Genomic DNA, 22556 nt, shown 5'->3' with positions numbered 1-22556 from the left:
CACACATTCTACCCGAGGCTGGCCAAGCTTGGGTGTAACTTAAGCAGGAGAGGGGGAAGGGTGGACGGGAGTTCTGTCCTGGGCCCAGGTCGTCCGGGGTCCGCTGTGATCTCTGAATTACTCCAGCTCTCAGGAGGGTTTTAAGTCCTGGGTTCCTTTAGGGGTGTTCCATTCTGCAACCTCTGTTCCTGGTGCTCTTTGTGCCAGTCCAAACCAGCTTTCTGTGGTCTTCTTCTCTTTCCCAAAACACAACGGCTCCAGGGACGCGAAGCTCTGCTCCCGCCCCTCCCTGTCGTCTCACCTGTGTTTTCCATCTCTGCAGCCCTGGTTTTCTCATGGCTGGCTGTGGCTGGGTGAGAGATCAAGGTCACAGCGCTAGACGAGAAGTTTGACTGGGGCCAGTGTCTTATCATTGGACTGAGCTGGTTAGCTGCAGTGTTGAGTTAACCTGTTCTCTGCTCACTTTCTCCTTCCCCCTTTGGCCTCTTGGAGCTTGCAAAAGAATCTTCCACTCTCCACTCACACCTATGACCCTCCCCAAAATGCTTTGCTATGCTTGCAACAGTGTTAGCAACATGCAGTGCTGATCTGCTTTCCCCACGGGAACCCCTGAGGTTGTGACACTCTTCAGAACACAAGAACTAGGGGTCCCCCAAAGAAAGTAATAGGCAGCAGGTTTAAAACAAACAAAAGGGAGTATTTCTTCACACAGTGCACAGTTAACCTGGGGAACTCTCTGCCAGATGATTTTGTGATGGCCAAGACTGTAATAGGTTCAAAAACTAGATGAGTTCATGAAGGATAGGTCCATCAGTCGCTATTAGCGAAGATGGGCAGGGATGCAAAACCATGCTCTGAAGTATCCCTTGCCTCTGTTTCTCAGAAGCTGGGAATGGGCGATATTGGATGGATCACTTGTTGATTACCTGTTCTGTTCATTCCCTCTGAATCACCTGGTATTGGCTACTGTCAGAAGACAGGATACTGGGCTAGATGGACAATTGGTCTGACCTAGTATGACCATTCTTATGTTCTACACAAGGCACTTTGGAACAGTCTTTAATTAAAATGTGCTCACTAACACATTGGTAAAAATCACCTTTCCTGCAATCAGTCACATTAGTTGAATGTGTTTCAATAGCTGATTGTTTACTATGCAACCCAAACCAGTCCAGTATGCTCCATCTTGTCTACACACAGTCTAGCACAAGGTGTGTTTTTTAAACTTATTCAGTTAAACCAGTACATACCTCTGTGTGGACCCTCTTAAATCAGTTTGGAAATAGCTCACGCTGATTTAGCTTATATCAATCCCTTACTGAATAAAACTAAACCAAAATAAGCCATTTCTAAAAAAAAAGTTTGAGTATCCACACAGGGGTTTGCCCTGATTTAACTAAATTAGGGTATGTCTACACTGAAATCGGAGGGTGATTGCAGCTTGGTTAGGAATACCTGTGCTAGCTTTGATCTAGCTAGCACAGCTAAAAATAGCTGTGAAGACAGGGCAGCACAAACCCTGGTGTGGACTAGCAATGTGAGTACGTACCTAGGATTCTGCACTGAAGTCTGTGCTGCTGTGTCTTCACTGCTCTTTTTAGCTGGGCTAGCTAAATTAAAGCTCCTGCCTGTATGCCTGCACAACTGCAATCATGCCTCCGATTGCAGTGTAGACATAGCATGAGTTTAAAAATACATGAGCTCAAGTTTGTGTGCAGGCAAGGCCTTACAAACACACAACATCCAGATAAATTCAGAAATAATAACTGTGGTAGAGACTTCCACTTACTTTCTCACCACAGCTTTGAACTTCGCTAAGTAGCCAGTTGGTTAATGGGCTCACCCATAGGCCCTGTCTTCACTAGGGGAAAAGGTACATTTATAATCTGTTTTAACCTAACCTATGTTAACTATACTGTGTTAAAATCCTAGTGAAGACAAGGAAACTGTAGTTTTAACTGTTGGTAAGTCAAGATAAACTTGCTATGTTTTCATGGGTTAGTTAACAGGGGTTGAAAATACACCTTTTTTCCTAGTGAAGAGACAGCTGTAAATTTTTCAGAGACAGGGCTGTTCATGTTCACTGGTGGTAGTTACAATATTTATTTATGAATGAAGGTTTGTCTACATATAAACAGCTAATATGGCACAGCTGCAGTGCTGCAGCTATGCTACTGTAGTACTTCAGCGAAGACACTACCTATGTCAATGGGAGGGATTCTCCTGTCAGCATAGATACTCCACTTCCCCGAGAGGCAGTAGCGAGTTCGATGAGAGAATTCTCCTGTCAGTCTAGCACTATCTACATCGGCCGTTAGGTCGGTTTAACTGCGTCGCTCAGAGGTGTTGATTTTTTTTCTTACCCCTGAGTGACGTAGTTATACCAACCTAATTTCCTAGTGTAGGCTAGGCCTAAATCTCACAGGTTTATAAGCTTCTCCAGGGGTGAAAATAAATCAAAGAAGAGGGGGAGCACACCGTTTAGTGATGTCATGTTGCACCATTCTGTACTGATAGGTCACAGAAAAGAGAATGGGGAAGAATGGAATAAGTTTGTGTCTCCCAGCAATCAAAAGTGTGTGTATATTGGAAGTGGTAGTTCTCCTCACTGGTGCTCCTTAACCCCTTTTTCTACAAATGCTCTCATTTAGATTTCACCAGAGAGTGAATCCGTTTTCATGTAAATACGCAGATGTGTGTACACACACAAATAGTGGGGTCTGTGTGTTCTTCTCTGAACAGTCGGAAATATCCAATACATTTTTCTGCCTTTTTGAAGATTTAATGGCATTTTGAAAGACACATTTCATGCAGAATCTCTGTAGTGTGTTTTCATTACTTGTCTTTCCTCTGGAAGAGTGAGGGATGGAGTTAGAAGCTGTGGGTCTCCTCCTTCCCTTTCCCATTGGAGGGGCAGAGAGAGCAGATCTACCTTTAAGTGAAAGAAGGCAAATAAGGAACTCCCAGCTGGGTCACCTCCTCTTTCCCTGTCAAGTGTTGCAGCTGCTACCAATGGTGAGGGGCCCTGGAAGGTCCTCAGACAGGAACCAGCACCTTGTGGTACTCCCAGTTTAGATTTCCCTACCTGGTAAATCCTCACCTAATCAGCCAAGAGAGAGGGGAAGCAGAGCTCCCCCAAGCCAGAGGGATGAGGGGGAGCTCTCTTTTCAGAGATACCAAAGTGACCTTCCCTCCTGAATACACATACATAAGTGCTGACTTATTTGTGAAACAGACTCTTTGCGGCTTTTAGACATGTCTGGCAGCTGCATTCCTCATGTGTGCTCTCCATAGGCGCCGGATCTTAACCAGCTTAGCAGCCTCTGAGCATTTGTGGTGGTCATCGAAGAAGAAAAGCTTTAGGATATTAGCCCTGCTGTCCCCTGATTTGAGGATGGGGCACAGAGCCAGGGTGGAGAGAGAAAAGTAAAAAATCCTGCAGCTTACAGATGAAAATATGCGATATAACAATCTCTTTGCATAATGGGCTTTGTGTTTTTGCCAAAACCACTACACTTGCTTTTACGCTATGAGTCATTATTGGCTACTCTACCCTTCCTCCGCTGCTGGGGGCTCTGAAAAGGAGATTGTTTTGGCTGCAATTACAACTGTACAAGTGCAAAATCTTTACTTCATGTCTGGTCTACAACAGAGAGTTAGTCTCTTACAGGTTAGTTGTCAGAGTGGACAGGACAGAGTATGTGAGTGGTGGTTTTGTTCCATAGCTGCTTTTCATTGTTGTGGGTTTTTTGTTGTTTGTTTGTTTGGGGGAGGGCGGTGCGCAACTGCTGGCATATTGCATGCCTACTGTGGAGTCTGGATAGGCCCCAAATGCAGAGGATCCACTATGAGATCCAAGCTTGTCAGAGCTTGATTTTTTACAGTAAGTAAACCACATTTTAACATATTTCCTGTAGAAATAGTTCCACGGCCCAGGTGGCCCCCCCATAAGGTTGGCTCTGGTTCCATGTATGAGACTTTTTCATTTAGTGGCTTTTGTAAGTGGTCTTTCAACTCAACCAGCCATCCCAGAACTTTTACCAGAACTGCCTCTGCACAGTCGGTGCCTGTGATGTATAATCATACAATCATAGAAGATTAGGGTTGGAAGAGACTTCAGGAGGTCATCTAATCCAACCCCCTGCTCAAAGCAGAACCAACCCCAACTAAATCATCCCAGCCAGGGCCTTAGAGGTTTTTAAGGATGAAGATTCCACCACCTCCCTAGATAACCCATTCCAGTGCTTCACCACCCTCCTAGTGAAATAGTGTTTCCTAATATCCAACCTAGACCTCCCCCACTGCAACTTGAGACCATTGCTCCTTGTTCTGTCATCTGCCACCACTGAGAACAGCTGAGCTCCATACTCTTTGGAACCCCCCTTCAGGGAGTTGAAGGCTGCTATCAAATCCCTCCTCACTCTTCTCTTCTGCAGACTAAATAAGCCCAGTTCCCTCAGCCTCTCCTCATAACTCATGTGTCCCAGCCCCCTAATCATTTCCATTGACCTCTGCTGGACTCTTTCCAATTTGTCCACATCCTTTCTGCAGTGGGGGGCCCAAAACTGGACATAATAGTCCAGATGTGGCCTCACCAGTGCTGAATAGAGGGGAATAATCTTCTGGCAATGCTTCTACTAATACAGCCCAATATTCTACTAATATGCCATTGGCCTTCTTGGGAACAAGGGCACACTGCTGGCTTATATCCAGCTTCTTGTCCACTGTAATCCCAAGGTCCTTTTCTGCAGAACTGCTGCTTTGCCAGATGGTCCCCAGCCTGAAGCAGTGCATGGGGTTCTTCCTTCCTAAGTGTAAGACTCTGCACTTGTCCTTGTTGAACCTCATCAGATTTCTTTTGGTCCAATCCTCCAATTTGTCTAGGTCACTCTGGACCCTATCCCTACCATCCAGTATATCTACCTTTCCCCCCAGCTAAGTGTTTTCTGTGAACTTGCTGAGGGTGCAATTAATCCCATCATCCAGATCACTGATAAAGATGTTGAACAAAACCGGCCCCAGGACCGACCCATGGGGCACTCCGCTTGATACCGGCTGCCAACTAGACATTGAGCTGTTGATCACTACCTGTTGAGCCTGACAATCTAGCCAGCTTTCTATCCACCTTATAGTCCATTCATCCAATCTATACTTTTTTAATGATCTGTCAGAAAGACATCTGCTCCTGTCGCTCATAAGGCTAGTTTGTGCCTAGACCTAAACATGTGCACATAGATCAGGAGAGAGCGGGTGGTAAGATCCTTCCCAACCTTTTGCCATATGCATGGTCAGGGCAAGACTTGGTCATTGCCCTCCTGGCACTCAAAGACCTGGAAAGAGGCTCTTGAAGGACAACAGTGCTAAGAGGATAGAGAGTTGGAGGGCTGTGCATCAGGAGGCAGAACTGGACAGATACCAGAGAATGAGGGAAGCGCATACTGCACCCTATAAAAGGGTGTAGCAGATGCCACTGCTGTCCAGTATGCTCCCAGCCTCAATGCTCCCAGAGGTTCTTTACAGTATTGTACTGTACAGTACCTTACCTGGTGCAGAAGAAGTGGGAGAACAGGAAGGCACTGATATTCAGTAACGCACCTGGGTTCAGTTGACAACTTATCCTGACTGAAGGATGAACCTAGACCATTTGGCCTTCTGCTGTGAAAAATGTGAAATTAGTTTTGAACGGATTAACCACTACTTTAATGGGGAATTGAAGCCTGAATTATGCTGTCAGAAATGTACTCGTTAAAGCAAAGTGCCACAGAATGTCTGAACTTTCATTTCAGTGATCCAGAGCAAACATGGGTATTCATACAGCTCTTATCAGCTAAAGGAAGTCTGCCTTTAAAAGTCACTCATGTCTCCTGGAAAACATTTTATTTAGAAACAAATCTGAGTGTGCTGTGTTTTTCCTGGGAAGTTTAGAAAGATTTTTTAAGTTAATTCATTGTTCATTGAATGCAAACCTATTTAAATCCTGGGATGGTGAGCAGAGCCCTCTTACAACAAATGGCCTACTGCCTCAGATGAGAAAGGGGCCATAGGACTCAGGACTTAACCAAACGTGGGGAGCAAAAATGAAAAAAATGGGAATGGGAGTGAAGATTATAGAGTCAAAAGGAGGGAATCAGACCAGAGGGGACACCCTAGTAGAAAACCCTGGAAAGCTGCAGGCCTATTTGAATCCTAGGAGGGTGGGCCAAAGCCCATGCAGGACAAAAGGCCCACCTCTCAACTGGGCTGTAGGGTTATAGAACCTGGAAGACAACAGAATTACAAGGGCAACAAACAATAAAACAGGAATGAGAGTGAGGGTCATAGGTTTATAACAGAGGATATAGATAGGGACACTGAGCAGAGAAACCTGGACAGCGTCCACTTGCGAAAGGTGTAGGATTGACAGCCCCGACACATAGTGGCGTAACGGGGGGCACGGATCCATGTTCACGTCATGCTCCCCATTAGTGCCTGGCCTGGCAAACTAATGATCCAACCAGTGGAGCAAATTCAGTGATGAATCCTGGTCACAGGCCACCCGAGGCACATTGTGCATACACTAAGAAGTAGCATAACAAGCTCCATGCCTATTCCATTCTCTTAGGACAGTCGTCAGCTGGGAATGCCTTTTGTTGTATTACTTGCAATTAGTGATTTTTGTGATGTGGACTGGTACCCACCACGAATGGGGTGAGATGAGAGCACCAACTCATTTCACAAGCACCACTGAAGCCAGACAGTGACAATCTTCAGTCACTAATGACCCAGACCAAATTGACACCACTCATCTGAAGGTGAAAGGGTCTTTGTTCCAATTTTCCCCGTAGCCATTTAGTCCTGTATCTATATCTCCTAACTTAAAGTGCAGTTTTACTCTAGAAAGTAACTATATAAATGGTAGCTTTTTGCCCAACAGATCTGTTCTTTTTCTTATTCAGAGTAATAGCTGCTTATTTTAGTGATAAAAATAAGTTTTCCCTGCTTATCACTCATGTTAACACTGCAGAATAAAGACGAGGACTGAGGCAACTGGATTCTATTCCATCTCGCACATCATCAACAGAATCCTAATCTGCTATACTTTGGTTTCAATGAGAATGCACATGGGTTTGCAGAGGTGTAACTGGGAACATAATCTGAAGACAATGGGGTTACAGAGATCTGCAGAACCTTCATTATTGGTGATGCTACATGGTAGAAAGAGCACAGTTTACACTCGGAATTAGGGTTGACCTTGAAGTATTTAGAAAAAAAAATTTTTTATTAGTATATTGAGTGTGTCTGATGTATTATGTTGGAAATATTTGTGCCAACAGCATGGAGCCCTTCAATGCCAGTTTTCAGAAGAGAAACATTTTCAGACATGGACGATTAATATAAAAATGAGGCAAAGTAGAACTATTATTTTATTTGATGGCATTATTCTGTTTGTGGCATCACAACCATCCCAATTATGATGTCACAGGAATCGATGGGTTTAGGTGAGGAATAGGCAGCAGGAACAGATGAACTTTTGCCTAGACCTATTTTCATGAAAATATTCCAGTAATAAAACAAACAGAATAAGGTAAATACATGGGAGAGATTCTGTATAAACAGAATTGTCTCCTAATAGAATGTTGTTTTACAGTGCCCCCCTCCCCCTCCCCCATTAGGTATTAGTGGGTCTATAAAACTTTAGTTTATTTTTTTAACTTTTTAGTTTATATATATTTAAATTTTCTCAAAGGAAAGAAGAGAAAATAGAACTCACACAATAGATCACTGTATCTTACAGAAAGAAAATGAGACTTCTAAGCAAAATAGATATGCAGGATAATAGTAAGTCCTCTATTAGGTTTGAGTAGGGGAGAGTTCTCCATCAATAAATGTAATTATCCCATTCAGTACATAATCTGTATTTAAAGCAATAAATAAAATCACAAAAGATACCATATTCTGCAATATGGAATGCAAATATCTGACAAAGATAAAACAAAGAAAAAAGCTAATCAGCTAGAGAACAAATCTAAGTCGATAGTTTATTTAGGCAATCAGAGAATAGATTTATATTGGAGCAAATTAACTCTATTATTCATAGTCAGATCTTTAGAATCTTTAATAATACCTTTGATGGAAAACACATCCAAATGAGCTTCAGGGTTTTAAAGAGGCACTAAGTGAGAATCAGGAAACCTTTGACTTGGTGAAAATTTAAATATATATAAACTATTTCCAGACAAAAATATGCACTTGGGGTGGGGGGGAATAGCTGCTTGGGCAGGTTTGAAAGAATTCAAATGTAAAGAAATTCACTTTTTGTCAGGTTGATATTTTTGATTCATCTTCTTATAACTTCACGTTTATGACTGGAAAGGATGTTTTTAACAAACGCAGTAGAAAGTTATTTAGTGCTTTTAGTATTTTTTGCCACATTTGCAAGTCCATACATTTTTCCACTCACTGTAGATTTTCATCAAAGTGGAAATTGCAAAAATCTTTTCTCAGCTTGGAATCTTGAGGTGTATGTGCCTTGAACCTGTATGTGCCTTGATTCCTCTCTTTTTGTGCTTTAATTGTGTGTATAACTGTGCAAAGAAACTTGTAAGGGCTAACCTCTCTTTTCATGGTTTTACTGAAATACCTAAAAAGACTCATGGTTGTATGCAGTGTTGTTGTAGTCATGTTGGTACGAGGATATTAGAGAGATAAGGTGGATGAGATAATATCTTTTATTGGACCAACTTCTGTTGGTGAGAAAGACAAGCTTTTGAACTTATTCAGAGCTCTTCATCAAGTCTGGGAAACTAGTTTCCTAGAGCTGAAGAAGAGTTTTGTGTAAGCTCGAAAATTTGTCTCTCTCAACAGAAGTTGGTCTAATGAAAGATATTACCTCACCTACCTTGTCTTTCTAAGAAAAAAACCATGGCAGTCAGCTGGCACTGATTTGTTTTTTTAACACAGACTTTATCACTGCTGTGGATTACTGCAGTAGATACCCAAGATACTACAATAATGCACCATCTGACAGTCATATTGACCACTGGTGGAATCTGTGGGAGTTTTACCTATGAATCCCTGTTTTCCTCAAAGGAATTTGTAGACTTTGACACTGCTAAACTTCCAGACACTACACAGTCATTCCAACATGATGGCCTTACTGGGAACCAATCCAAACCATCAAATGCATGTCAGCAAAGACCCCTTCCTCAGTGTGCTTGAGCGCCAGAACACTACTATTGAAAACTGTTAAGTCAACTGGACCAAATATCGATGCCCTGTACAAAGAAACATTGGGAACCAGACACAACAAATTCTAGCCAGATATTCATACAAGTTAGACTGCATGACAAATGACAACCACAGTATTACTACAGCAAGTCAGCTAAACCTTTTTCAAGGTGAAATTCAGCCGTGGTGTAAGGAGTTGCACATCACTTAATTGCAGTGACGCTGTGCCCACTTGCATTAGGACTGCGTTTGGCTTTCAGCAGTGTACTCTGACACAAGTGATGCCATTAGAAAGTCAAAATCTGTCAGCTGTTACCACATGACCTCTCATGCTTTATGTACTGGTAAGGCTATGATTTAATCATGGGTATTTTTTAGTAAAAGTAATGGACAGGCCATGGGCAAGAAAAAAAAAATTACAGCCCGTGACTTGTCTATGACTTGAACCAGAAATACCCCTGATTGAACCTTAGGGGAGGGCACTGCCAGGGGGAGCTCGCAGTACTAGCAGCTGGGGAGGGAGCCCCGGAGGGCCAGCAGATACTCCAGCCGCCACTGGGGGTGGAGCCCCAGGGCCAGCTGCTGCTTCAGCCGCCCCGGGACTGCTGCCAGGAGCTGTGGCTGCTCCCACTACCCCCAGGACTGCTGCTTAGGCAGTCCCTGGGGCCAGCCGCATCGGCTGCTGGTTGGGCAGTCCCCAGGGCCAGCTGCCTGGGGCCACGAGAGCAGTGACCGATGAGGCTAACCCTGGGGACGCTCCAGCAGCAGCTGGTGTGGCTGGCTGCAGAGCTGCCCGAGCAGCTGGCCCCACTGCTCGGGCGGCCCTGGGTTCAGCCATACTGACTGCCTCAGAAGTCACAGAGGTTGCAGGAAGTCACAGAATCCGTGACCTCTGTGACAAACACAGAGCCCTACATACAGGGAGTAACTGTGCAGTAACTAGAAAAGGAGTACTTGTGGCACCTTAGAGACTAACCAATTTATTTGAGCATAAGCTTTCGTGAGCTACAGCCCACTTCATCGGATGCATACTGTGGAAAGTGTCGAAGATCTTTTTATATACACACAAAGCATGAAAATATATCTCCTCCCACCCCACTCTCCTGCTGGTAATAGCTTATCTAAAGTGATCACTCTCCTTACAATGTGTATGATAATCAAGGTGGGCCATTTCCAGCACAAATCCAGGGTTTAACAAGAACGTCTGGGGGGGGGGGGGGTAGGAAAAAACAAGGGGAAATAGGTTACCTTGCATAATGACTTAGCAAATTGGATACAATTAACTTAGGCTTAAATAGAGACTGGGAGTGGCTAAGTCATTACGCAAGGTAACCTATTTCCCCTTGTTTTTTCCTACCCCCCCCCCCCAGACGTTCTTGTTAAACCCTGGATTTGTGCTGGAAATGGCCCACCTTGATTATCATACACATTGTAAGGAGAGTGATCTCTTTAGATAAGCTATTACCAGCAGGAGAGTGGGGTGGGAGGAGGTATTTTTTCATGCTTTGTGTGTATATAAAAAGATCTTCTACACTTTCCACAGTATGCATCCGATGAAGTGGGCTGTAGCTCACGAAAGCTTATGCTCAAATAAATTGGTTAGTCTCTAAGGTGCCACAAGTACTCTTCTTTTCTTTTTGCGAGTACAGACTAACACGGCTGTTACTCTGAAACCTGTGCAGTAACTGTTGCTGAATGCTGCTTTCAATGAGTGAAGAACAAAGAGCATCTGAAAGCTGCTTGGGAAATAAGACACCTTTTCTCTATTAGCAGAGTAATATCAGCACTAATTATTATTATTGTTATCATCCTCTTATGGATGAGGAAAATGAGGCACGGCAAGGTTAAGTGATTGTCACGAAAAAAATAGCATCTGACAGAACTGAGAATAGAACTCAAAGCCCTGACACCAACTGTTGTGCTTTAACTACAGGACTATCTTTTTTCCTCTGGATAGGCCTTGTCCTGCAACACTGAAGTTAATGGGAGCTTTGCATAGGACTTAAATGTGTGCAGGATCAGGCCTAATATGCAATAATAATTACATGTCCAAAGTTAGAGTTATGATATAGCAGGGGCAACTAGTGCTCTTCTCAGTATGGCTTCATTAGCTTTCCATTTTGCACTCTGTTTTTCTAAGCTAATACACTCAGACTTCGATTTGTGAAAGAGTTTTTGGGATATATTGCAACTATGGTAGATGGCCAAATAGATTTACAGACTTGTAGGAGCTGTATGTAGCAATGTGGTTTTGTTTCTTCCAATGTTTGTGCGAAAAGAAAAATAATTATGTAAGCGAGATACAGCTTTTTGGTTTTTCCTGGACTTCTCTTTCTCTGAGATTTAAATCTGTCTGTAACGGGGCGCACACAATGCCCCTCTGGTTCGGCCCTTTTCCCCCTTCTTCTCAGAGACTTAGGGACACCTCAGGATGGTGCAACACCCGTGCTCTTTATTTGTGATCAAGTCTCCACCACAAGTTTCCAACTATATACAGGCTTTTTACAGCAGCTTGGCCTACCTCAGGCCTGGCCAGCAACAGACTAGGAGCCCCCAGTGCAGTGCAGTGCAGTGCAGTGCAGTGCAGTGCAGTGCAGTGCAGTGCAGTGCAGTGCAGTGCAGTGCAGTGCAGTGCAGTGCAGTGCAGTGCAGTGCAGTGCAGTCCTTCCCCTCCTGGTCTCCACCCCTACCCCACTCTCACTTCCTCCCAGCCTTATAGCTCCTGCTAACGAGGCTGGCAGGCGTGGTCAGTTAGCCTGCTGCTTTCCTGGTATCTATCCAGCCCCAATCTAATCCCCCTGATTGGGGCTGGAGTGGCAGGAGCTGATTAAGGTCTCTCTAGCAGCACCCTGCTACACACCTCCCACCTTAAGCCACCACCGGGGGGGCCTGATCCAGCCCGTTCTCCCCCTGCCTGGGAGGCTGCTCTGGGTAGGCCTGCTGCCGCCCATTCGGTGGTCCCCAGGGTCAGCCTATCCCCCAGCCATAAAAGGTGCACTGAGTTGGGGCGGACCGCCCCACAAGTCTACTGCTATCCACAGGTCCTCACACCAGGTGCAGCCTCATGGTCGCCTTCCCTGCTGCTCCCCCTTTTTGGCTGGCAGGGGAGCCGGGTGGGTCTGTACCTTGCCCTGGCCACCCAGGGCCACAGGTGCAGTTAACCTGCCCAGGGGGGTCTGGCTCTCCCTGCCTGGAGGCTCCACCTTCAGGCATTCCTTGGGGCCCTCCCCCCTTTCGTCCTCAGGCCACTTCCCCTGGGGTTCTATAACAGGACACTCCTTTGGTCCCTCACCCTCTCCTGCTCTCGCTCGGTTGTCTAAGGTCTTTCTCTACTGTCCTCTGTGGATCTGGGTCCTCCGTCTCCCTGGGGCCACCGGGCATAGCGGTCTCCCCTTCCTTCTTGCTGCGGGTCCCCTTCCACAGCCTCCTTTCCCCTTTGGGATGGGGCCCCAATCTGTCCCCACTACCATGGGGTATGGCAACCCTGCTATCACCCCCACCCATTGACAGGCAAACCAGCTGCCGACCTCCAGGGGCACCTGGGCCACAGGACAGGGTCTCCAATCCCTGTGGATGCACTCGAGCATCATTCTCGCCCTGGGGATAAACCACTGGGGCTTTACCAGCCCTCTCTGAATGAGGGAATGGTCTCAGGCCGTGTCCACTAAGCCCCTCTGGGGCTTCCTCCCGACCTGCACGGGGATGGTGGCCAGTCCTTGCCCCTGCTCATTCCCTCCACCATTCATCCAACCACAAAACTCAGTTAGCCCACACTCCATTTCTGGACAATCTCTGCATTTGTGTCCCGGCCGCCCAGATCACCAGCAGACCAACTGTCCCGGGGAACCAGGGGCTGCCTTGTTCTTCTCCTTTCTTTTCTCCAGGCTTCTCCTGGGGATGGTGGTTTCTTCACCCAGTCCAGGTCCCGGCCTGTCTGACCCTCCTTTCGAGGAACATCTGCCTCTGTGTATTCCTCAGTCAGTTTGACAGCTACCTCGACCGTATTCGGCTGGTGCCTCCAGAGCCAGACTCCTGGAGGCCCTACACAAATTGTTCCAGGATCACCCTGTCCATAATCTCTCCTACTGTCTGGGTGTCCAGCCTCAGCCACCAAATGGCCAGGTCCATGAGTTTCTGGGCAAAAACTTGGGGCTGCAAACACCCTGTCCACCAGGCACCCGAAATTTCTGTCCGTACTTTTCCGCGGACAGTCCCATCCAGTCTAGGATGGCCGCCTTCACTGCATCATAATCTTTGGCCTGTTCATCACTTAAGGCCATACAGGTAGCCTGTGCCTCGCTGGACAGATAGGGGGCCAGTTCTAGGGCCCAGGTTGCCTTGTTCTATCTGGCACCCGTGGCCGCCCCCTCAAATGTACACAGGAAGGCGCTGGGGTCGTTGGTGGGGCCCATCTTACAGAGTCCCAACCCTGGCACACAGCTGCCATCACCTCCCGGGGGACTCACCCAACGGAGCAGGAGCTGCTGCTGTATACTGGCCTGCTCCATGATGAACTCCTGGAGAATCTTCTGTTATTCGGCCTGCCAGGCAGTAAGGCCTGCCGCTCTGCCTGGTGGGACTGCTGGAAGGGTTGCAGGGTTTTCTGCAGCTCCTCTTCCCGTTTAGCTAGCCATTTCTCAGTTCCCTCCATCCTCAGGTAGCTGGCGGTGGCTTTGTGATCCCAGACAAGCTCCCACATGTAACAGGGCACACATCGTGCCCCTCCGGTTCAGCCCTTCTCCCTCTCTTCTCAGAGACACCACAGGCTGGTGCAACACCCATGCTCTTTATTTGTGATCGAGTCCCCACTACCAGTTTCCAACTATATATGGGCTTTTTACAACAGCTTGGCCTACCGCAGAGCAGGCCAGCAACAGACTAGGAGACTCTGACCTGCCCCCACCCTTGCTCTCACTTCCTCCCAGCCTTATAGCTCCTACTAAAGAGGCTGGCAGGTATGGTCAGTTACCAGGCAAGCATCAGGCTATCTACCCATCCCCAATACAATCCCCCCGATTGGGGCTGGAGTGGCAGGAGCTAATTAAGGCCTCTCTAGCAGCACCCTGCCACACTGTCTATTTGAAATGCTATCTTCTGTCCAAGTCTGTACATTATAAACACACACAGAAAAGATGAACTCCAGACTGAGGAGCTTGAATAAATGAGGAGCTCTTTTAAACTGGCTTTTAAGTTTTAAAATGTGTACTTATAGTGAGGTCGTGTGACCTCCCTCTGAGCCTGACAGGAAGGAACCACTCTCCAGCCCCTAGTGGGTGGAGCCAGGCAAGCCACGCCCCCCATGCCTGAAGCAGAGGGGTAGGACAGAAAGTTTAAAAGGCTGGCCCTACAGCTCAATTGTGTGACAGCCAGGGAAGAAAGCAGATGTCCCTTGCCAAGCTTTGTGCTAGAGACTGAGCTCTACAGTGTCAAGGACACAGTGGAGGTGCTGGGACTGCCAATTGGTCAGTACCCAGAGGAGCTACTGGGACTGTCACTGGCTGTGTACCCTGGGGAGACAGAGGTACACTCAGAAGGGGTAATAGGAAGTAGCCCTAGGATACCAGACATTAGTCTGGTTGTATTGCCAAAGTCTAGGTCTGGGCTGGGACCCTGTGGAGTAGGGTAGACGTGGGTCCCTCTACCCCCTGCTGCCAGCCCCACTCCTGTGGTGGCAGCCTACCTAACATAGGCCGGATGGCCTGCATTTGTCTGCTGTCTTCCATAGCCAGAGAGCTGGGCCTTAGATGGCTTATTCCTCCTCCCTGCCAAGAAGGCCAGAGCCCTTAGATGGTTTATTGATCTGCTATGCCCAGAGGACCAGAGCTCTTAGATTGCTAATTCCTCTCTTGAGTATTGTAAAATGTAGTGAAGTGGTGTGGCCTCCTTCTGAGCCTGCCTCCTTCTGAGCCTGATGGGGAGCGACAGCCACAGAACCACTACAGTATTCAAGAACACTTCTTATGCTTGGTCAAAGAAGCAAGTTAGCTATTTTTAGGGTTTTATTATCCATAGTGTGTACATTTAAAACAAAATCCCCCAAACCAAAACTCTGCTAAAACAAAACACACCAGTGCACATGCATTTCTCCCCTTGAGAGTGGATGAAAGAAAGAACAAACTACATATGACAAATGTCAGTCATGTCACTTAATGCACTACTGGAAGGTGTGCTAATACTATGATGTTGAGTTCAGAATAAGAACCTAACTAGACTAGGCTGCCTTGTACTTTATGTAGTTATTCCCACCATTGTAAAATGGATGTAAAACACTCCCAGATCAGGATGGTATAGTTTTACTCCCACTTTGGACAAGAATAAACATCTGCACAAAGTATAAGGTAATGGAAAATCGGCCCCATAAACTAGAAACACACAAACTAGTGTTTATTATAAATTAATATATTTACTTAATATTAAGAAATCTGTGTCAGGGAATGCGTAATAAGTCAGAGACTGCTGGAGAATGGCTTGCTGTAGCTAGGTGGACAGGTTTCCTGAGAAAGAAGGAATATTCCATTGTGCCTGCTAACACACTTAGCTCATTGCTCTTCTTCTGGGCTGCTGGAACATGGACGAGACCCTACTACAAATGGAGATAATTGAGGGTAGGCCTAGGTGCAGCTGGATTTTCTAAGAAGTGTGATGAAAGCAGAGACGACATCCTTTTGACTTTCATGTGCAAACTCAAGTCTTTCATTTGAATAAAAATATTTCCTCCCTCCACCCCCAAGCTTTTAAATTGTAGTTTGAGTCCAAATGGTTTCTAGATCTTTCTTGAACACAAGTGTTCTTTAACTTCAGTTTCATAGACACAGAGGTCAGCCTCATTGAAAGTCATGATGTTATTCAAAGGTATGATTTAATTCAGGAAGATGCATTATTTAAGCAGCTTGTTAAAGCTGACGTAGTTAAAAATCCTGCTATTATCAAAAAGCAGACATTACGTAGATTTAATTCTATTTTTATATCTTTCTGGCTGTTACCTTAAGAATTTGACATGAGCCATAACAATTACATACAGCATGTACCAGGCCAGATTCTGTTCTCTATTATACCGGTGTAAATCTGGGGTGATTCTACTGAAATAAATGGAGTTACTCCAGACTTGTACTGGTGTACTACTTTGACTCTGGTGTTTAAGAGTATGTAGAATTTGACCCAGAATGTCCACTATACCAGACAATCTGGGAACTATGCATAAAGCTTTGGGGCTAGATTTTTATCTCCTTAGTGACACAGCTGCAAATCCAGAAAAACACTATTGAAGTTAATAGAGCTATTACAGTTACACTTGTCTAAATAAGATCAGGCTCTAACCCTTGATCTGTAACAGACTTGTGACTGGGACATCTGAGATCAACATCTCAGAACACTTCAGTTAGTGTTACAGGGTAAAATTTTCAAAAGCACCTAAATGACTTGGGAGCCTAAGTCCCAATTTCTAAAGTGACTTTGGCACTTAAGACTAGCAATAAAACTTAGGCTTCTAAGTGTGTAAATCGTGTTTGAAAATGGGACTTCGGCTCCCTTTAGGCTCTTCATAAAATTTTATCCACAACTCTTAACAGTGTAAAGATTCCTTCTTACCCAGGAATCTTTTCTTCCACAACACCCATTTTCTTTGGCAATGTCTGTTTTGAAATGCATTGTCATGCGTTTTGTAATACACATTTTGAGAGTTCTCATACAGAGTTCTGGGAGTTTCAGCGAGACAATTGGATAGTCTTTGCTTAGAATGGGATTTAAAAAGTCCTCAGTACTGGTCTAACTCTCTCTTCCCATTGATGTCAAAGGAAGTTTTGCCATTCTTGGAAGCATAGGTAAGTCCAGTGTCAAGCACTTTTGAAAATTCCCACCATTCAATTCTGACATAAAATGTCAACCTGAGGGAAAGATTTAAAAAAATCAAGCTTGGTTTAAGATGATACCATCAGATTAATCAGTAAGAATATTACTTAACAGTTGTAGAGTGTTTTATATCTTCAAAGTGTTGCACAAATATTAATGAGTTAACCTACAACAGCCTTGGGTTACACAAGTATTTGTCCTAGTTCTGTAGCTAGGGAAACTAAGGCATAGTGGACTAGATCCTCAGCTGTGTTTAAATGTCCATGTGGTACAGCTGCCTGGGGCTCCCAATCTGCCTGGGGCTGAAATGCATCTATTTGCAACCTCCCCCTGAACTAGGGAACTAAGAGTGTGTCTACATTGCTATTAGACCCCTGAGGATAGCCCATGCCAGCTTACTCAGGCTCATGGGGCTCAAGCTAAGGGAATTTTTAATTTTGGTGTAGATATTCAGGCTGGAGCCTGGGCTCTGGGACTCTTCTTCCCTCATAGGGTCTCAGAGCCTAGCTTCCAGCCCAAGCCCAAACATCTACACCAGAATTAAACAGCCCCTTAGCCCGAGCCTCCCAAACCCGAATCAGCAGGCAAAGGCCAGCTGTGGGTTTTTAATTTCAGTGTGCACATACCCTCAAGGGCCAGCTATGCCAACTCTACATTAGTTGTGAATTTGCCAATGCAGAAAAATCTCCAGCTATCCCTTTGGGTCACCTTTACAGCTTTTTTATGATACCAGAGAAGCATAAAGAGTCCCTCGGCCTGGTCTACACTTAAACAGTTTTGGCAGCATAGCTATGTCAGGGACCTGTATGGGAAAAATCACACTCCTAGCTGACATAATGATACCAACAAAAGCCCCAGTATTGTACCAGTTATACCAGCAAAAAAGTTCTTTTGTATAAATTCTTTTGCTTGGGGAACTGTTTTGCCTGTATAAGCTATGTCTCCACTAGGAGGGTTTGCACCTTAGTTATACCAGGAAATCCTTTCTAGTGTAGACAAAGCCCTAGTGTGGGTCAGAGAAGGTAAGTGGCCAAAGAGCCAGTCAGTAGCTGTTTCTGGCTCCTAGTCCCATACTGAGTTCACCAGACCAATGGTTCTCAAAGGTCTTAAACCTGGGGATGACCTCTTCCTTAGTCAAACACTTCTCAGTTTAATCATAGATTCATAAATTCTAAGACCAGAAGGGACAATTGTGATAATATAATCTGATCTCCTGTATCACACAGACCATAGAACTTCCTCAAAATAATTCCTAGAGCTGATCTAAGTAGCACTCGCTAGGCAAGGGGCTTGGGTTCCAAAGCCCAGTGAACTGAGAGAGATTGGGAACAGGTATATGTACTTGGTAGTGTGGGGTTCCTGCTGAGGGCCCCAAACACCATTTTGACCCCCCTCTGTCTTTCTACTGTGTAATAACAGAGCTGCTTTTGACTCAATTAGAAGTCTTGTCATATGCTGCAGAGCTGGAATCACTGATTCCTAGGTCTAAGCATTAGACCTACTTTGGGCTACGGTTCTGCTTGTGCCAGCACTGGGCCCTCCCCTACTAGCAGCTGAAATCACTAAAGAGCTGAAGTCACTAAGAGCTGAAATTGCTGTGTTAAGTGGAGGGGTTGAAGGCATATTGGTGAGTGGCTAGCAGGATGGCTGGCGGAGAGGAGCAGCCAGCAGGGCGGCTGGTGGAGAGGCGTGGCTGGTGATGAAGACTGCAGCAGAACCCCATGGAGAGGCATAGCAATTAGTCATTGACCCGAGCAGTGGAGCATGTAAGATGCCACCATACCTCCCCCTACTTCCACCCAGGCTCGGAGGTAAACTCTGCAGATGAACTTCTAAACTTTTGGGGCTGCACTGACCTAGAACAGGAACTGTGGGAGGGGTGACTTTTGGGTTGCTGGACTTAAGACCCTGAGGGGAAAAGGACACTGCCAAACTTAATTGGGGGTGGGTCTTTTGCTCATGGTTTGTGTTATGAATCCTGTTTGTGGTGTTTTCCCCAACATAATGCTGTATTGTTTCCCTCCTTTATTAAAAGGCTTTTGCTACACTCAGACTCTGCGCTTGCAAGAGGAGAAGTATTGCCTCTTAAGAGGCACGCAGGGGGATGGTATGTAATTGTCCCAGGTCACTGGGTGGGGGCTTGAGCTGGTTTTGCATTGTGTTATTGAAACGGAACCCCTAGATACTGAACCCAGCCCTTGTTGCTCCCAACTCTGACGGGCAGAAGGGTTACATACACATGTATTTGCTCTTGTTATGCACGGGTGTGGTGCTGTGGCACAAGAAGCAAAGCATTGGAAAGTCAGCCCTTGTGTGTGAGTGACTCACACACATGCATTTTCTATTACTTTTGGTCTTTTGTCTCTTCCTATGCCTTTCAGGCTCTGCCATGTTCTCTTTCCTGCCCTCTACCTCTATCTCCCTTGCTCCCCTTCCCTTTCCTTGACTGCGTTATCCCCTTCTGCCCCATTTGTGACATTAGGGCTAGTATTACAAATGTATCTTGTTTGGTAAGGAAGAATGTTCTAGTGCAGGGGCCCTCAATCTGATGGACTCTGGCAAGAGTATAGAAAAGTGATTATGGGAAACCTGAAAGGATCAAGCCAGTCTGAAGTAAAAGAAGGCAATGGGAGTTATCTGCCTAACTCACTGAGGCACTTTTGTAAATTCCATTAGGTGCCTGTCTGTATCTTTTGGTACCTAAACACCTTTGTAAACCTGGGCCCCAGTCAAATATGTCATTAAGCCTGCAAACTGAGGTGCATCCTAGAGCTCTGCTCTGGCGATCTGCACGATCTCTGTTTTTGGAAAGGTGAAGGAAACCCTTCAGAAGCAGCTCTTTTCAGACACATACTTGTGTCCTGAGTTTTCTAGTGTTAGATAATGAACATTCTTTTTTGTAAGACACTTTCATTTTCCCCACAAGGCTGCTGCAAATTGCATGAGCGACTTTCCTAGATTCTGAGCTTTTTGGTGTCAGGAACAAAAAAGCACAAAAAGACAGCATGATTTAATTTTTTGTATGTGTTGGCAGTAAAATAACTGTCCATGTGTGCCGGCCCAAATATTACAAATACACGTGGCTATCCAGGCCAACATAGAGAGTCAGCCTAGCTCACAGCAGGGATCCAGAACAGCTTGTAGGGCAGCTTTTAGCAAAATAGCTGGGACCAGAAAGAGCCAGATTGTTTGGCGTCAGACTGAAAACTAAAATGAACCCCACCTTGATGCTCCTGAAACCACGCACAGTGAAACCATGGGCAAATTGATTTTATGTCCCATGTTTTCCATGTGTCCATGGCCATGGAATTGGACACACAGTCATGGAATCTGGCTGCAGAATACACTTTCATTCTTTTAAAAAAAAAAAATGTACTGAAGCATGGGATGAGAGTTTAAATGTCAGCATTGTTAACTATGCCATTACGGATCACTTTCTCAGAAAGATTTACCTACTGTGCCTATCCGTTATCTTCAGTGGCAGATATCTTTGGGGATATTGGGGCATTATTGGGGTGGGAAACAAAAGTTCATTCTATTCAAAAAGTTTCAGGTCACCTCTCCCCTTATTACACAATGCGGAAGTAAAGAGAAAATGCAAAGCTTCTGTAATCTGCTGATCTGTGTGTATTGCACATTTCCCACGTGTCTGATTCATAGAGCATGCAAGTCTGTTACAGTGCCCAGCTCTGGAGTCTGAATCCTATAGCTGTAGAGTCTCATGCTTTTAGCAGTGGAGGTCCCTGGTTCAATTGTCAGTGCATGGATAGAGATCATCACACTTCTGCTGCCTCTTGCAAGCTAGAATGCTAAACTGCCAGAAGCCTCAACTGCATCCTGTGCAAACCTCCAACTTTCTATTCCAACATATTCTATAATGCAGAACAGCAATGCCTATGCAAAATTTTTGTGACACAATTTGTGAAATGTAAAATACTGTTAATCCCTTTTGACCTGAGCGAATAGTCAGTGTTCGGGACCCTGAGGGTGTTCCAGTTGAGAGTAGAAATTGACAATAGAGTCTGGTATTTTCTTTGATACAGTCTTGTTTATTTACTAGGAATGTACAAAGTTCTGCTTCTCCAAATGCAGGAGGAACCAAAGCCAAAAGGAGAGAATTTCTTTTCTTACAACCCCTTTTCAGCCAGCACGAGACCCAGAAGCCCCCTCTCTGGACAAGCATGGTGTATGACCCTGGAAAAATCTAGAGTGTCCATCTCTAAGTCTTGCTTCAGTTTGTCTGTTCCTGTGTCTGTATGATGGGGTATACGAACCCCACATTGGGATGAAAGGGGTTATCATTAACACTGTGTGCTTGTGTAACCCATGTGCCTAATATGGAGATATCTCTTTAAGAGACCCTTTCGGTGGGGAGGTAGGAGTGAGCTGTGTCTGGGTCATTGTTGCTAGGCAGATTAAGCACTCCACATCCAGAAGCTTCTGAAATTGGGTGCGGTAGTTTTGGGTGTGCTCCAATAGGTTCCCTGTTGCTGGGGTCAGACTCCATGAGGGCAAGCAGTGGGGGCAGCTGCTTTGCAAAAGGCCATGTGCCCTGTGTGAGTTGGGAGAAGCTGAGTCCAGGAGCAGGAAGCCGGCTGTTGTCCCTAACTCTGAAGCATTTTGCAGCAGGTTAGTGATATTGTTAACCCTCTAACAGGGAAGCATGGGCAATGCTAATTATAGGAAGGGGAAATTGGGAGGGAAAAATAACTTCTATTTTAATTGTATGCTTTGAATGTCTTGATTTTAGCCAAACTGTTCTAGTTAAATTGTCTCAACTAGTCTGAATCACCAACTTTTCTTTAAATGTAGAAATGGGGAAAGAGTCATTTCAGTTTTGCTATTCTCAGTTTTCTATTTTCTTGTAACAGGGTTTTCTTTAACCAATCACTCACTTAAGTGTATAGATATAATCAGTTAGCTGACTGGCTAGCAGTGATTTCAGCAGCGGAAGAGATTCCTACAAGCAAGTGGAGGAAAGATGTTGTTTTAGACTCAGCAGACCGTGTAGATTTGTTGATCAAAGACTCTAACTGAGGGCATGCCTACACTTGCAGATGTAGAGCACTTTAAGTTAAACTAGCCTTCGGAGAGCGCAGTAGGGAAAGCGCTGCAGTCTGTCCACACTGACAGCTACAGGCGCACTGTTGTGGCCACATCAGCAGCCCTTGCAACAGCCACAGAGAGCAGTGCATTGTGGTAGCTATCCCAGCATGCAAGTGGCTGCAACATGTTTTTCAAATGGGGGGGTGGGGTGGAGTGGACTGTGACAGGGAGTATGTTGTGTGTATGTGGGGGGAGAGAGAGTGGGTTTTTGGGGGCTAAGAGCATGTCAGCTTGCTGTCTTGTAAGTTCAGACAGCAGCAGACCCCCCCTCCTCCCCCGCCTCTCTCACACACAGCATTCCACAGTAATGGTTGCTTGTCTCGGAGCAGATAAGCAGCCGGCTGTCAGAAACGGAGCTTTCAAAGGGCATATCCGCATTCCTACAGCAAGTTCAA

At 45.5% G+C, this 22556-nt stretch overlaps 1 protein-coding gene across 3 annotated transcripts in view; it reads left to right on the top strand.

Moving 5' to 3' along the window:
- The window catches only part of C1QTNF7 (C1q and TNF related 7), a 59657-nt gene that overhangs the window by 29789 nt on the left and 7312 nt on the right, over nucleotides 1-22556 (top strand). The window lies entirely within an intron of this gene.

The sequence above is a fragment of the Natator depressus genome, chromosome 4 (assembly GCF_965152275.1).
Source record: "Natator depressus isolate rNatDep1 chromosome 4, rNatDep2.hap1, whole genome shotgun sequence".
Classification (NCBI taxonomy): domain Eukaryota; kingdom Metazoa; phylum Chordata; order Testudines; family Cheloniidae; genus Natator; species Natator depressus.
Note: the sequence above shows the minus strand (reverse complement) of the source record. Positions and strands in the feature narration are given on the sequence as shown.